The sequence below is a fragment of the Amblyomma mixtum genome, chromosome 7 (assembly GCF_055824585.1).
Source record: "Amblyomma mixtum isolate Tamu chromosome 7, ASM5582458v1, whole genome shotgun sequence".
NCBI classification, from domain to species: domain Eukaryota; kingdom Metazoa; phylum Arthropoda; class Arachnida; order Ixodida; family Ixodidae; genus Amblyomma; species Amblyomma mixtum.
The window spans coordinates 63,971,460-63,984,919 of NC_143018.1; the positions used below are offsets into that span (position 1 = coordinate 63,971,460).

At 47.7% G+C, this 13,460-nt stretch overlaps 1 pseudogene; it reads left to right on the top strand.

The window, feature by feature from the left end:
- The window catches only part of LOC149336299 (calcium-activated chloride channel regulator 1-like), a 140,998-nt pseudogene that overhangs the window by 122,710 nt on the left and 4,828 nt on the right, over window positions 1-13,460 (top strand).

Below are 13,460 nucleotides of genomic sequence, written 5' to 3' on the forward strand. Positions count from 1 at the left end.
AACTATGAACCTGTCACTGGTATCCACACTTATTATATCATTAATATATAGATGAATTAGCAACAGTCGCTAGATATTCTCATGGGGAACCCCGCAGGAGGCTGTTCTAGGAATTGATTTTCTATTCATTTATTTAGACGCACTGTTTTCTGAGTCCTAAATAAGAAATAATTAAAAGTCGTGGTTTTCGCCTTATTCCTTGATATTCAAGCTTTTGAAACAGGGTGCTATGATTTGTGCAGTTAAAAGATTTCCTTACCTAAAAAATTTCCTAAACAAGTTCTCTATTTTCACTGTTCTTTAATATATATTCATTCTGGTGTAGAAGAGCAAGTTCTGATGAACGGCCTTCTTGAAGCCATATTGGCAGTCGGCGATTATACCGCGTTTATTGAAAAAGTTTCCAGCTCGTTTGAGAATAAGTTTCTCTCGCACTTTTAACAAGACAGGCAAACTACTGATTGATCTACAGTTCCCAAAATTGTTTTTATCTCATTTCTTGTATAAGACTGCTACTCTAGCAACCTACATTTTCAGAGGGAAAGTGGCGGTCTCGGTAAATAATATACGTGTTCTAATGACGCATTAATAATGTCGATGACACGATTGACTGGACGAATGTGGATATTGTCACGTTGTACCCTGCTGAAAAAAAGTTCTATGATGCAATAACCTCATAGATCATTCATCATAGAATATCATACAATCTGTATGACATATCATACAATCTGTATGATATATCATACAATTCGTATGATATATCATACAGATTGTATGATATGTCATACAGATTGTATGATATTCTATGATGAATGATCTATGAGGTTATTGCATCATAGAACTTTTTTTCAGCAGGGTAGTGACGGCAGTCCAGCGGTCAGGAAGACACCAGAAAGACTTGCAAACGAAGCTCTTTATTTGGGCTGACTTGCGCCCGCAAAAGAACTGAATCACTCGGTGGCGGCGTAAGCAACAAGCGTGCTCGTCAATCGTCGAACTACGAATGCCTTCTGCTCGCGGCATCGTTCAATTTAAAGCCGGCAAGGAAACTTCGAGATAACAGGTCGAGATCATCTAGAGTAATCTGGAAACACGTAGATACAGCTCTTCATGGCTGGGATCAATCGAGATTAGTCCGGTCGCTTCTCCCGTCACGAACAAAAATGATAGCACCCCTTTTCTGCGGCCTTGCAGGAACGAACGGACACTAATATGATACGTTGCATTACCCCCCTCTCAGAGAAGCATCGCCTCGATGCTTTAAATTGAAAATAAACACGAAGAATGCTAACTTCGAGTCCGTTAGCGTTCATAATAAGGTTTAAGGGCAGCGGAAAAAGCTTCAAATCTGGCCGTGTCGTCGCCGTCGGTGGTGTCGTAGTTTTCGTCGTCGTAGCTGTCGTCGTCATCGCACTTGTCGGCAGTTGTCAACGTCGTCGCAGTTTTCGATGCGTCGCAGTTGTCGCCGTCGTCGCAGTTGTCGGCGTCGTCGTAGTTGTCGTCGCAGTCGTAGTTGTCGTCGCAGTCGTAGTTGTCGTCGCAGTCGTAGTTGTCGTCGCAGTCGTAGTTGTCGTCGCAGTCGTAGTTGTCGTCGCAGTCGTAGTTGTCGTCGTAGTCGTAGTTGTCATCATCGTAGAGGCCGTCGTCGTAGGGGCCGTCGTCGTAGGGGTCGTCGTCGTAGGGGTCGTCGTCGTAGGGGTCGTCGTCGTAGGGGTCGTCGTCGTAGGGGTCGTTGTCGTATGGGTCGTCGTAGTTCTCGTCGTAGTTCTCGTCGTAGTTGAGGCATAGTCCTGTGTTTTTCGTCGATGGAGGATCTCAGTTCTTCCGCTCAGAAGCAACCTCACCTCGAGAGGCTGCTTTATTCAGTTTAACTTTCGGGGGCTGGGGGAGCGTCCACGCACGGCGTAACCTCGGCTAGGAGATACAAAGCGCGAAGACGATGGCGACGGGGAACGTGATAGGCGGCTCTGCGATGGGCATTCTTCCCGACGCAAAAACTCTTTGATGTCGGCTGGTCTCTGGCCAGGTCGGGGTCGTGGGGCGTCGTAAGAATACCGTCGAATACCCCTTCTCCTATATGGGCAGTACCGGAGAATGTGACCGGCTTCGCCACAGTGGAAGCATAGTGGGCGGCGCTGGTCGGGAGTTCTCCACTCGTCGCATTTCCTCGGCTGTGTGCGACGCTCGTAGGACGGGCGGGTTGGGGCGAGAGGGCGGCGGTCCAGCGCAGCTGGCTGAGGGCGATAGGGGCTTGGGTCCCGTCGTCGAGGTGCAGGATGGCGCACTGCTGCGGCGTAAGTCATGGCTGGGGACTCCGCAGGCTGCGTGGTGGTCGGCGTCACACCCAAGGCCTTTAGAACCTCGTCCCGGATGACGTGAGTGAGCGATGTAAGCTGCGGCTGCGTTCCTGTTGGCAGCAATCGTCGGAGCTCTTCTCGCACAACTCCACGTATAACCTCCCGCAGGTAATTGTTGTTTGCGGCGTCCAGGCAGCTTGCTGAGAAAACGCGCTGCTGGCGGTCATACTGGCGGGCTCGGGCATCAAGAGTTTTTTCCATCGTGGATGCCTCTTCTACGAATTCCGCGACGGTTTTCAGTGGGTTGCGGACGAGGCCGGCAAAGAGATGCTCTTTAACTCCTCGCATAAGGAACTTCACCTTCTCTTCTTCCTTCATCATCATGTCGGCACGCCGGAAGAGACGCTTCATCTCCTCAGTATACACCGCAACGGTCTCGTTTGGGTGTTGTATGCGAGACTGCAGCAGCTGCTGGGCGTTCTCTTTTCGCACGACGTGTGTGAAGGTCTCCACAAGCTGCTCCTTGAAGGTTTCCCAGTTCGTGAGACTAGCTTCCTCATTTTCAAACCAGATCCTTGCTGGTCCGTCCAAGGCGAAGAAGACGTACCTTAATTTCGTGGCATCGTCCCATTGGTTAAAAATAGCCACACAGTCGAACTGTTCTAGCCATTCTTCGGGGTCGGCGCCAGGCGAAGCGTCGAAGGTTGGTGGCACCCGGGGCTGCTGAAGAACGATTGGGGTCATCGTCTGGGCCAAGCTCATGGTAGACGTTGCTGCTGGCTTTCGCTTTCGGGTAGGGTCCGGCAGAATCCCGAACTCAGGTGCGCCCCCTTGCAGGCGTCGGCTTGCGCGGTGGACTGGACCCAGGTCCTGCGGTAGAAGACTCAGAGGGCCGGCGTCACGACTTGTAGGGGGTGTCCGGAACATGGGAGGCTACCCAGCACCTCCACCAGATGTCACGTTGTAGTGACGGCAGTCCAGCCGTCAGGAAGACACCAGAAAGACTTCGAGACGAAGCTCTTTATTTGGGCTGACATGCGCCCGCAAAAGAACTGAATCACTTGGTGGCGGCGTAACCAACAAGCGCGCTCGTCGATCGTCGAACTACGAATGCCTGCTGCTCGCGGCATCGTTCAATTTAAAGCCGGGAAGGAAACTTCGAGATAACAGGTCGAGATCATCTAGAGTAATCTGGAAACACGTAGATACAGCTCTTCATGGCTGGGATCAATCGAGATTAGTCCGGTCGCTTCTCGCGTCACGAACAAAAATGATAGCACCCCTTTCCAGCGGCCTTGCGCGAACGAACGGACACTACAATGATACGTGGCAATATTAACTGCATCACTGCAGGTACTGTTCTTCAGGTCTCTAAGCGTTGACATTATTTCATGGCCAGAGACAGGGTCTGCAAACAAGGACGGAAGGCATCTGTCAATGGCTAGATGAGATGAATGTGATGAGAAATTGGAAGGGGAGGTATAAACTCGTTAAATTCATTTGCGAGGTGACTACCAGAATATTCTATGACACGGTTAGTTGTCTTACTGGGGCTTCTAACCGGCGAAATGCTGGAGTTGAGTGACTGCAGCTCACGCCAGAGATTAAGAGGGCAATTTAATGGCGTCTGAAAAAGAGTTTCAGAATGTATGTCCTTCGCCTGTCGTATATCGGAATTCAGTTTGTTCCTGTACTTCTTAAAGCCCTCAAAACAAGGCTCTCTTAGGTGTGAATAAATACCTGATATAATTTGTGATCTTTTATACGCGTGTGCAATTAACGCGACGTCCACGGCTCGCTTATGCTATCAGGCGCCCTCTTTAACATTGGATTAAAATGATTGTTATCAATATGAATGAACTTGCCGAGCAAAAACTCATAACTGCTCTGCGAACAACTTTATTTATAACCAGTTAATATCCTGCACATTTCAACCGAATCTTTCTAGAGCACCTGCTGTTAGATATTGGACTATAATAAGGGAGTAATTACTCATTCCCGTCCACCCGAGCGCAGCCATACACTTTTAAGGAAAACCCCGCCGTGGTGGCTCAGTGGTTACGGCGCTCGGCTGCTGACCTGAAAGACGAGGGTTCGATCCTGGCTGCGGCGGCCGAATTTCGATGAAGGCGAAATTCTAGAGGCCCGTGTGCTGTGCGATGTCAGTGCACGTTAAAGAACCCCAGATGGTCGAAATTTCCGGAGCCCTTCACTACAGCGTCCCTCATAGCCTGAGTTGCTTCGGGACGTTAGAACCCCAATAAACCAAACCAAAAAAACTTTTGAGGAAAAGTCGGAGAATTCCCTAAGTAACTACTAAGCAATTACTTGTCACACAGATCACTACCTTCATAGCAGCCGGAAGTAGTAAAAGTCAAATTAGTGAAAGTTACTACCTCAAAAAGCTAGAGAAGAGCACTACAATCGCAAACAAAATGCTAGGAGTATTTACTAAGAAGATGCTTAGAAACATTTCGCAGATGCTGCTAGCGTTCTCACATGGTGCGCTGCATGGCTTGCTAAATTTATGGATGGTGCAAAAATAAATGAAGCTGCAAGATCAATTTCGTCAAATTCCGACCACGCCCATAGGTGCCAGTGCGGCCGTAAGTCACATGCTAGGGCTTAGACAAATAGTGCATTATATGTACAAATTATGCGAGGTGATGGCATAAAACAGCCTTACAGGGCACACACAAGGGTCCAGAATGCAAGAAAAACACAAACAAGGGTTACGGATGCGAGATGCATGCACTCCGCGTGCACAGTAACTCTTTCTTCGTCTGCTCCACACCATAGTTCAGGCTCTAGTTTACGGGCCTCTGGCTTTACAGAAACAGGTTAGCATACCTTGCCGCATGCCCCTGCAGAAATCTTAAGTTACAAAACCAATTTGTTCACACAACAGTCAGTGTCAGTTATGTTCTCTCACTGTATTTTAATGTGCAGGTATGGTATGTGGGGTTTAACGTGCCAAAGCGACTCAGGCTTTGAGGGACGCCGTAGTGAAGGGCTCCGGAAATTTAGACCACCTGGGATTCTTTAGCGTGCACTGACATCGCATAGTACACGGGCCTCTAGACTTTCGCCTCCATTCAAATTCGACCACTGCGGCCGGGTTCGAACCCGCCTCTTTCGGGCCAGCAGCCGAGCACCGTAACCACTGAACGGCGATTTTAGGGTTCATGCAACGGTTACTAACCAGGTGCTAACTAGCGACCGCAGTTAGTAAGAAGAAAGCAAGGACTACTTTTACTGACTGTACCGTGAGAGGTCGGCAAGTAGTTTGTAAAAAATAGCAAAATGACATAGGAGTTAGTAACTGCTGTATTTTCTACCTTTTACTGCCTTTATTAAGAGTGTGCGGCTAAAAAGGAAAGCTTTACAGCTTTCTCGCAAACTTCTAGTTAAAGAAAAATTGGTCCTGGTCTGTGGTTCGAACCCCAGACCACCGCTTCAGCGGAGCACTCGCTCTACCGACTGAGGTAACCGGGACAGCAAGCTTACAATAGAGCAGGAGCGAACTAAAGGAATTGAACGAGAGCGCGAAGAGGACTGCTCCGGTGAAGCGGTGGTCTCGGGTCCGAATCCCCGACCAGGAGGAATTTTTCTTTAACTACGAAGTTTATGAGAAAGCTGTATAGCTTTCCTTTGGAGCCGTATGGCTTTGCTCAGGTGGATGTCAATGAGTAATTACTCCTTTATTCCTAATCTGCTCCACCTTTCGGGATTTCTCTCACCATTTCACGACATTGAATAATAACATTCTCATGAAGGTCACGCTTCGGAACCTGCTTCTTAGAAAATAAATAAGTGCCCATATGATCACTGGGTTCGCAGGATGCAACTGTTAATCAAGAAAAGATGAATACATATTTGAGAAAGGCAATGGTTACACGCGTTGCATTGGTAATCAGATTTGTAACACAAAAATATCAGAGTGAAACATAAAAATCGGCCCTGCTCGTAGCTGCACATAACACATCTTTATTGAAGTCGCCACCAATGATTAGTTCATACTTATTGGTCGTTGCAAGACATAAATCAGATTCTACGGCTTCTAGAAACGAGCGTAAATTACCAGACGGTGGCCTGTAAACAGCAGACATTAAAGCGTTTCCTTATGTAATTGAGAGAAGTTCAACATCAACAAGCATGTCGAAAAATTCGGGAAAAATTTCACACTAAAAGCGTGCACCAAGAAGCACGCATACACCACCTCCACGAAAGGTTTTCGGATTTAAAGAAAATGTTCAAAACGAGGGCAATTCAAAGTTACCGCTGTCAGTCAGCCGAGTCTCCGAGATCGTAACTGATCAAAATAAAACCCAAGCTGCCTAACAAGATAGAGAATGCATCGCTCTTTTTCCTGACCGACCTGGCATTTAGATGAAATCGCTTAAGCACTGATGGAGTTTAAAGCACGCAGTGTTATTAATTTCACATTTGAGAGGATATCTGTTCGGAGCCATCACACTGTTGTGTATTTGTGTGGAGCGGTCACAAACGATACCTCCCTTACAAAAATGCCTTTTTTGAGACAGTGTTGAAGTTCTCTTGAGCAGACTCAACACGCCATGTTGAATTTTTGTTGTGACCAGGGTGGGCTAGTGTTGGTGAATTATTGAGGCCGAGTTGAAACTCATTGGAAAAGTGGCCACTGTGCTAGATCTGAGCATTCTCAATGAAATTTCTTCTTTGCGTTCATGTTGAATTCAGGTTGGAATTACGGGAGTGAATCAACACGCCATTCTGAATCTTGGCTGAGGTAAAAAAGCAAAAAATCCTGGGAATACATTTGTATTGCGCCATATGGACCAAATACCAATGCAATTTTCGGCGGTATATTCATATTTAGTGCTGCATTTTATCGTTAACGTGAAGCCGTCATCCCCTGTGACGTAGTGCTCCACACATACGCTCACATATGTATATAAATATATATACATACATACACCCTAGCCCTACACATCCATCAGATAAAGAGCATGGGACAGTACTGCACACGAGGCTTTGAAGAGAAGTTTATTGGACTGATTATTCGTACAAAGGGACCATAGTCCCTCACAAAGACAAAAACAACAAGGCAGCGACTAGTGTCGCTCGGTACAAACAACCTATGAAACAAGAACACCACGGCGACTGCTGTCGCCGTTCACACAAAATCATTCACAGCACAGAATGTTCAAAGGATCCATAATGTCCAGGCATCGCGGGGGGAAGCACGCTAACTAAATACGATGAACGCGCACCGACACCGCGCACCACACACTCAATACGGCAGGAGCCGCACCGTAACGCGGCCCCCGCTGGCGGCGATGAAGCGGGTGCTCCACCGCCGCACAAACTCTTCTGGGAGGGTCACATGATCTAAACACGCCTGTTGAAACAGGCGCGCCCGAACCCTCTGCAGCATGGGGAACATGGCGCGTTGAGGCCGGCCCTGCAAGGAAGCGACGCCTCTCTGGCGCCACAAAACAAAGGCCCCGACACACAGCAAGAGCCGCACAAATGCGTCGCGCGGCCTGGTGTGCGAGTCGAGTCTAACAAAAAACATGCGCGACATCATAAGAAGAACTGACAGAGTTCATCTTACGATCTTAAGTGCAACCTCGGCTTCGCCCTTATATGGTCCTACTCAGGGGTGTCCGGACCTGCGCAAGTTGTGGCCTGCCGGTCAGCAAAGTTATGTCAGTTATTACTATTAATATTTATTTATTTTATATGTAGTAGAAATAATCAAGTTCATATGCAACGGTCTATCATTTGACGACCTTGATTCATTCATAAACAAATAAATAAAGCATTAATTAAGTGCCATTTTTTATGAGAGCACATACGAATCCTCCAAACTAGGTATGGCTGAATGAGCATATTGCACTTTTTTCTATGCAAGAAAATGACTGAGCTGTTTATGAGAGTTTTAACAGGTGCTGCATGCGTTCTTAATATGTGTAATGTGATCAGGTTCTGTTTACACGATGCATGTCGAAATGATTTCATTTAGTTAGGCTTAGAAACGGCTGCCTTGAGATGATTGAACTTAAATTCAACAGAAATTGTTCAACAGTAAATCTCTTGACTGCGCTCAACAAAAATTTCGCGCAGCAGGTGTTGAGTAAGCTCAACATACATTGAGTTCATGTTGGTTTCCAGTTGATTCAACAGGAGCTCAACAAGGCGTCAACTGAAGCTTAAAAGTCATTTTTGTAAGGGCTGCATACTATTACATGTTCACAAGGTAACTTTCAACGCAAATGATGTGAGCAGTGTAACCTTCCCTTCCGCGAACAAGCACCTTGCCACTTGAGCACCAAACAAACCTGATATTTTATCCTCTCAGCCCAACCTTCAGTTGGCAGAAGTAAGTATTTCGTTCTTCGGGTAAGGTTTTCACACAGGTACCCGCGTTTGCTCTTCTCTGCTAAATATTTCTTGTGTTCAAGCCATTGGTATCTTTGAGCCTTTCCCTAGAAGCGCACAATAAAGTCGGATCTTGTTCGCTTTTGCAGGAAGCCGATAGCCCACCTCAATATCGCTAGCACTAATCTGTGCGTTGTTTTGTTGTGTTGGGTTTAATGGCGCATAAACGACTAAGGCTATCATTCGCCAAGCTCAAGGTATGGAAATCTCTGCGAAATTCATTTGTTTAGCCACTTCATTAACCTTAGCTAGGAGATTCTCATGGGCGCTTTGAGAAACACCATGAATTTCTGTTTTTTTCCTGCTTCAGAATTCCAGCTGATCCAAGTCATGGTTGAGCGGAGAAAGTTGTTCTTCGCAGCTGGTATCCTCCACTTGTGCTATTCCTTGCCGCAGGAGTGTGATTTCTTTGTCTTCATTATCTAGACGCTTCATGATTTCATCAAACTGGTCGGGCATTGTCTGAATATACTGCTCAACTTCTGCAGTTTTTTTTTTCAACGGCATTAAACAGTCAAGTCTTTCATTGAGCTCACGAAAACCAGAGGCAATATTGAAGCAGGAGGCTCGGCCTCTGTCTCTCTGAAAAACTGTTACTCTTACATAATAGGGAGGAAGTTTGAGGTATACCGGAAAGGGCCACCTCCCACAACCACTAGGTGCACTCCTCAGTACAGGATCCCATTGACGACCGCTGCGGCTTGGGCGCCCTTCACCAGGGCCTTCTGCCTTACCAGGTCAGAGCAGCCTAGCAGGGCTGCCTCCCAGTCCTCCGGGCTGGGTAGTGTTTCGGGGCGAGGGTCGGGGTTGACTGACATGCCCATACCATGGGGAAGATGTCTGAAGACTTCTGCGCACAGTACGGACACTTCCCTGTACATGCAGGATCAAAGTGGTTTAAAACTGCCGCAGCGCCTGTTATTAGGGCTGCTCGCAATAGCCATTTAGGTTAAGGACGGGTTGTGGTGACGCTGCTCCAAAGCCAGCACTCGCCGGGAGGGAGGCGTCCTCCATACCGGACAGCGAGCAGCTGTCGTCGTCGTCTACTTCAGGGGTGCGCCTCAAAGGTTTGAGGGGGCGTCCAGATACGTCCTTGTAGGGACCGCCGGGCCTGGAAAATTGGGCGAAAGGACAATTGCACAGGCCTGCCGACTGGCTCAAGCCGAGCCACCACCGCTGCCACGTGCAGGTAGAAGAGAGTTGAAAGATAAGAGGACAGAGAAAAAGAGAGAGAAAAGACCCGCGTCGCAACAACCGCATCCGCCGAAGCGGACGCTGGCTGAAAAAAACAGATAAGCGGCAGCTGGGCCGAAGGCTGCAACCCACCGAAAGTTGGTTTGGTTTGGTTTGTGGGGTTTAACGTCCCAAAGCGACTAAGGCTATGACAGACGCCGTAGTGGAGGGCCTCGGAAATTCCGATCACTTGGGGTTCCTTAACGTGCACTGACATCGCACAGTACGCGGGCCTCTAGAATTTCTCCTCCAAAGAAATTCAACCGCCGCGGCGGGGATCGAACCCGCGTTTTTCGGGTCAGCAGCCGAGCACCATAATGAGCCACCGTGGTGGTGCAGAGCCACCGAAAGTTGGGTTGCAGCGTTCGGGCTACGGCCGCTTATCTGTTTTTTCAGCCAGCTTCCCCTTCGGCGGACGCGGTTGTTGCGACGCGCGTCTTTACTCTCTCTTTTTCTCTTTCCTCTTATCTTTTAACTCTCTCCCATCTGCACGTGACAGCGGTGGTGGCTCGGCTTGAGCCAGTCGGCTGGCTCGTTCACTTTCCTTTCCATCCTTCTCTCAGTCGTAATCAACCATGAAGCACAGATAGGTGAGTGTAGCGGTGTGGTATGTTTTTCTGGATTTTCCACTGCCCTTTTCTCTTGATCTTGCTACCTGCTCCTTTTAAAGGTTCGATGGAAGCTATTAGCAGCAATGACTGGCTCATTATAGTCCTGTGCTGTTCCCCGTTTCCACGAAAGTAGCACATAGAATAGTCTAGTGTATTTTCTCTCCAACATGTCAGACCAACTGGCCCAAAGCTTCCCCTTGTTGAGTCTAGTGTATGTTTACGTTACATTTCAAAGAACTTCACCGCAACGGTTCCTGTGTGATGTTAGAGAGCCGGTGAAAAAAAGTGGAATGCGCCATATTTCATTTTTTTTTTTCAAAGCTAGTTTCAAGTCAGCATGTATTTAATTCGTGATAGTCTCAACAGAAAAACACACATCAATTCTTAATAAGAAAATCGGTGGCCACTTTTCATCACCATTGCATCAGAAACTCAACTTAGAAGTCATCAGAAATATCTGATGAGTGTGATGTCTGAATCATTGACCTTTTATCAGAAACTCATCACAAATTTTTGTAAGGGGTAGGTGGCTACTCATCTGAATTTTAATTTCTCTTTAGGGTAAGACAGCGTGGCCATTAATTTGGAGTTACTACACCTCGGACACCTCGAAGCGAAACGTTTATAGGATCCGACTGACGGCAGTCACATAATGTTTGTTAATACATAGGTGGATACGATACCTTAGTAGTGCTCTGCAACTCGGATGTGACCAGAATAATTAAGGTTCAGAGTTGTTTGGGTTGATCAAAAAGGCTTTTAGCCACTATTTCACGCACAGCTATAGTGCTACATTACTCACTAGAATGATGTTTGTTTAGGTGATTGTCATGTTGGGTGAGCATAAGCAATAATGGCTTATCAACGGGAAGTTTCTTCCCTCGTGTAACGGCCAAGCATCACGCGCAGCATCCAGGAGTGTTGCAATTAATCGCTTCCGGCTGAAGTAGAGTGAAAAAAAAAATGAAGCGCTGAAAAACCAAAACTGCAATTTACTCAGTCATGTTTGAAACAAACCAGTTTCGGAAGTTGCTGGAAGCGAAGATTGAAAACACAAGGAGATGTCCGCAACTGTGTTTAACAGAGGTCCTCGCTTGCGTTCTCCGGAACCCTGGCAGAACAAATACGGCCAGCAATGCGTGCAACATGAAAGCTACACGTGCACTGTGAGCAGCATGAACAACGGGGGCTTCAGCAGTGAGAAACACCACTGTGGTATCGAGTCCGTGAGGGAAGGAGTCAACTCAGAAGCGAAAAATACGTGCAGCAGCGCACTCAACATGAAAGCTAGAACTTCACGGCGAGCAGCAAGAACTGCGTCGCTCAAACAGCGAGAACCACCTCCTTAGTATCGATCTTCAGCGAAGCAGTCCATCTGCAACAAAACAAAATTCTTCCAGCAATGCGGACAAGGTCAAATACAGACCTGCCCAGCGAGCAGCGTAAACGGCAGGTCTCAAACAACATGAAGCGCAAATTTCGAGTCGAGCCTGTGAAAGATTCTCACTAGAATCAAACCAATAAGGCCCGAAATGGACGCGAAACCAAAGCTACACCCTGCAGATCCTTGCAGAACCAGCAGCGTGAACGGCGGGGTTAGGACAACCAGAAGCACCGCTTTCGTAGCCGGCGAGCAAACGATTCTACCTACAACCATGCCAAACGGCGTTGGTTAATAAAAGCTGCAGTAAATCGCGCTTCGCACCAAACCCGGCAACTGAGTACTGAACAACGGCCACTAAACTACCAAGGACGCAAATCCAGCCCATTATCTAAGTTTGTGCGGCCGATGCTGTGCAGCCGATCCTTTCGGCAAGCCGCGTTGTGTTTTCCGCGCGGAATGCCGGACAACCTTTTCTCACTGCGTCCTCGGTTTTAGCACCCGTAAACGCAACAGAAGCTCGTCATCGCCGCAGCGCGTAGACGCTGTCACAGCTAGAGAAAAGCTTCCCGCAAATACTCGGTCGCACAAAAAGAGAACGAAGCGCGAGACTTACCCCGACAATGGCGTCGGCGTCTGGTGCGTAGCAATAAAGTGCGCGCTAACAGGTCACCACGGCATCTCGGCCAATGAGAGGCTCGATTACCTGGCAGAGCGCTATGAGGGAAGAGAAGCCGGAAAGTTGAAAGCTTTTCGTTATTTTCCTTCATTGAGGGACTTTAGCGCGCCTTTTGCGCATCCTTCGTCCATGGCACATGCTGTGGCATGTGCCGTGATAGGGTAGTTAAGGGAGGGGGGATTATCTGCGGCGGTGCGTAAACGGCGGTGCATAAACGGGAGGCGCTCTGTCCCGTTCTCTTGTCTTGTGTGTGCGTGTGGTTTTTGGCGCCTTTACTTTACAATGAATTACCAACTAGCCCAGCAAGAAGTTCTCGTAAACTAGGGGTTTTAGCGGCGCGCGCACCTACACACTACCTCGTGGCGGTGGCACTACGGTCTTCTCCGCTGACCGCCGGTGCTGTGGAATGTGCTGCACGCGATGGACTGTCTGAATCAGCCACCACTCACAGCCTTATCTTTCTAGTTTGTGGTTTGTGGGGCTCTAACCTCCATAAGCAACTCGGGCAATGAGGGACACCGTAGTGAGGGGCTCCGGAAATTTCGACCACATGGGGTTGTTTAACGTGCACTGACATGTAAACCGTCCTCTTATAAACCTAGCTTTAGTGCAGCAGGTTGAACATGTATTCATCTATTTATGTGACTGCAAAGTCACCTTCGTGAAAATCAAAGACTGAGAATGGACCATTTTACGAAGATAGTGTGTGTGGAAAAAAAGGGATATCTCAAATTCTTTACCCCAATATATTAGAAAATCAAAACATGTACAGAGCTGCTGTCAAATTTGGCATTAGGGACTATCGTGATCGTCCTTAATTTTTTTTTCAGTTCGAA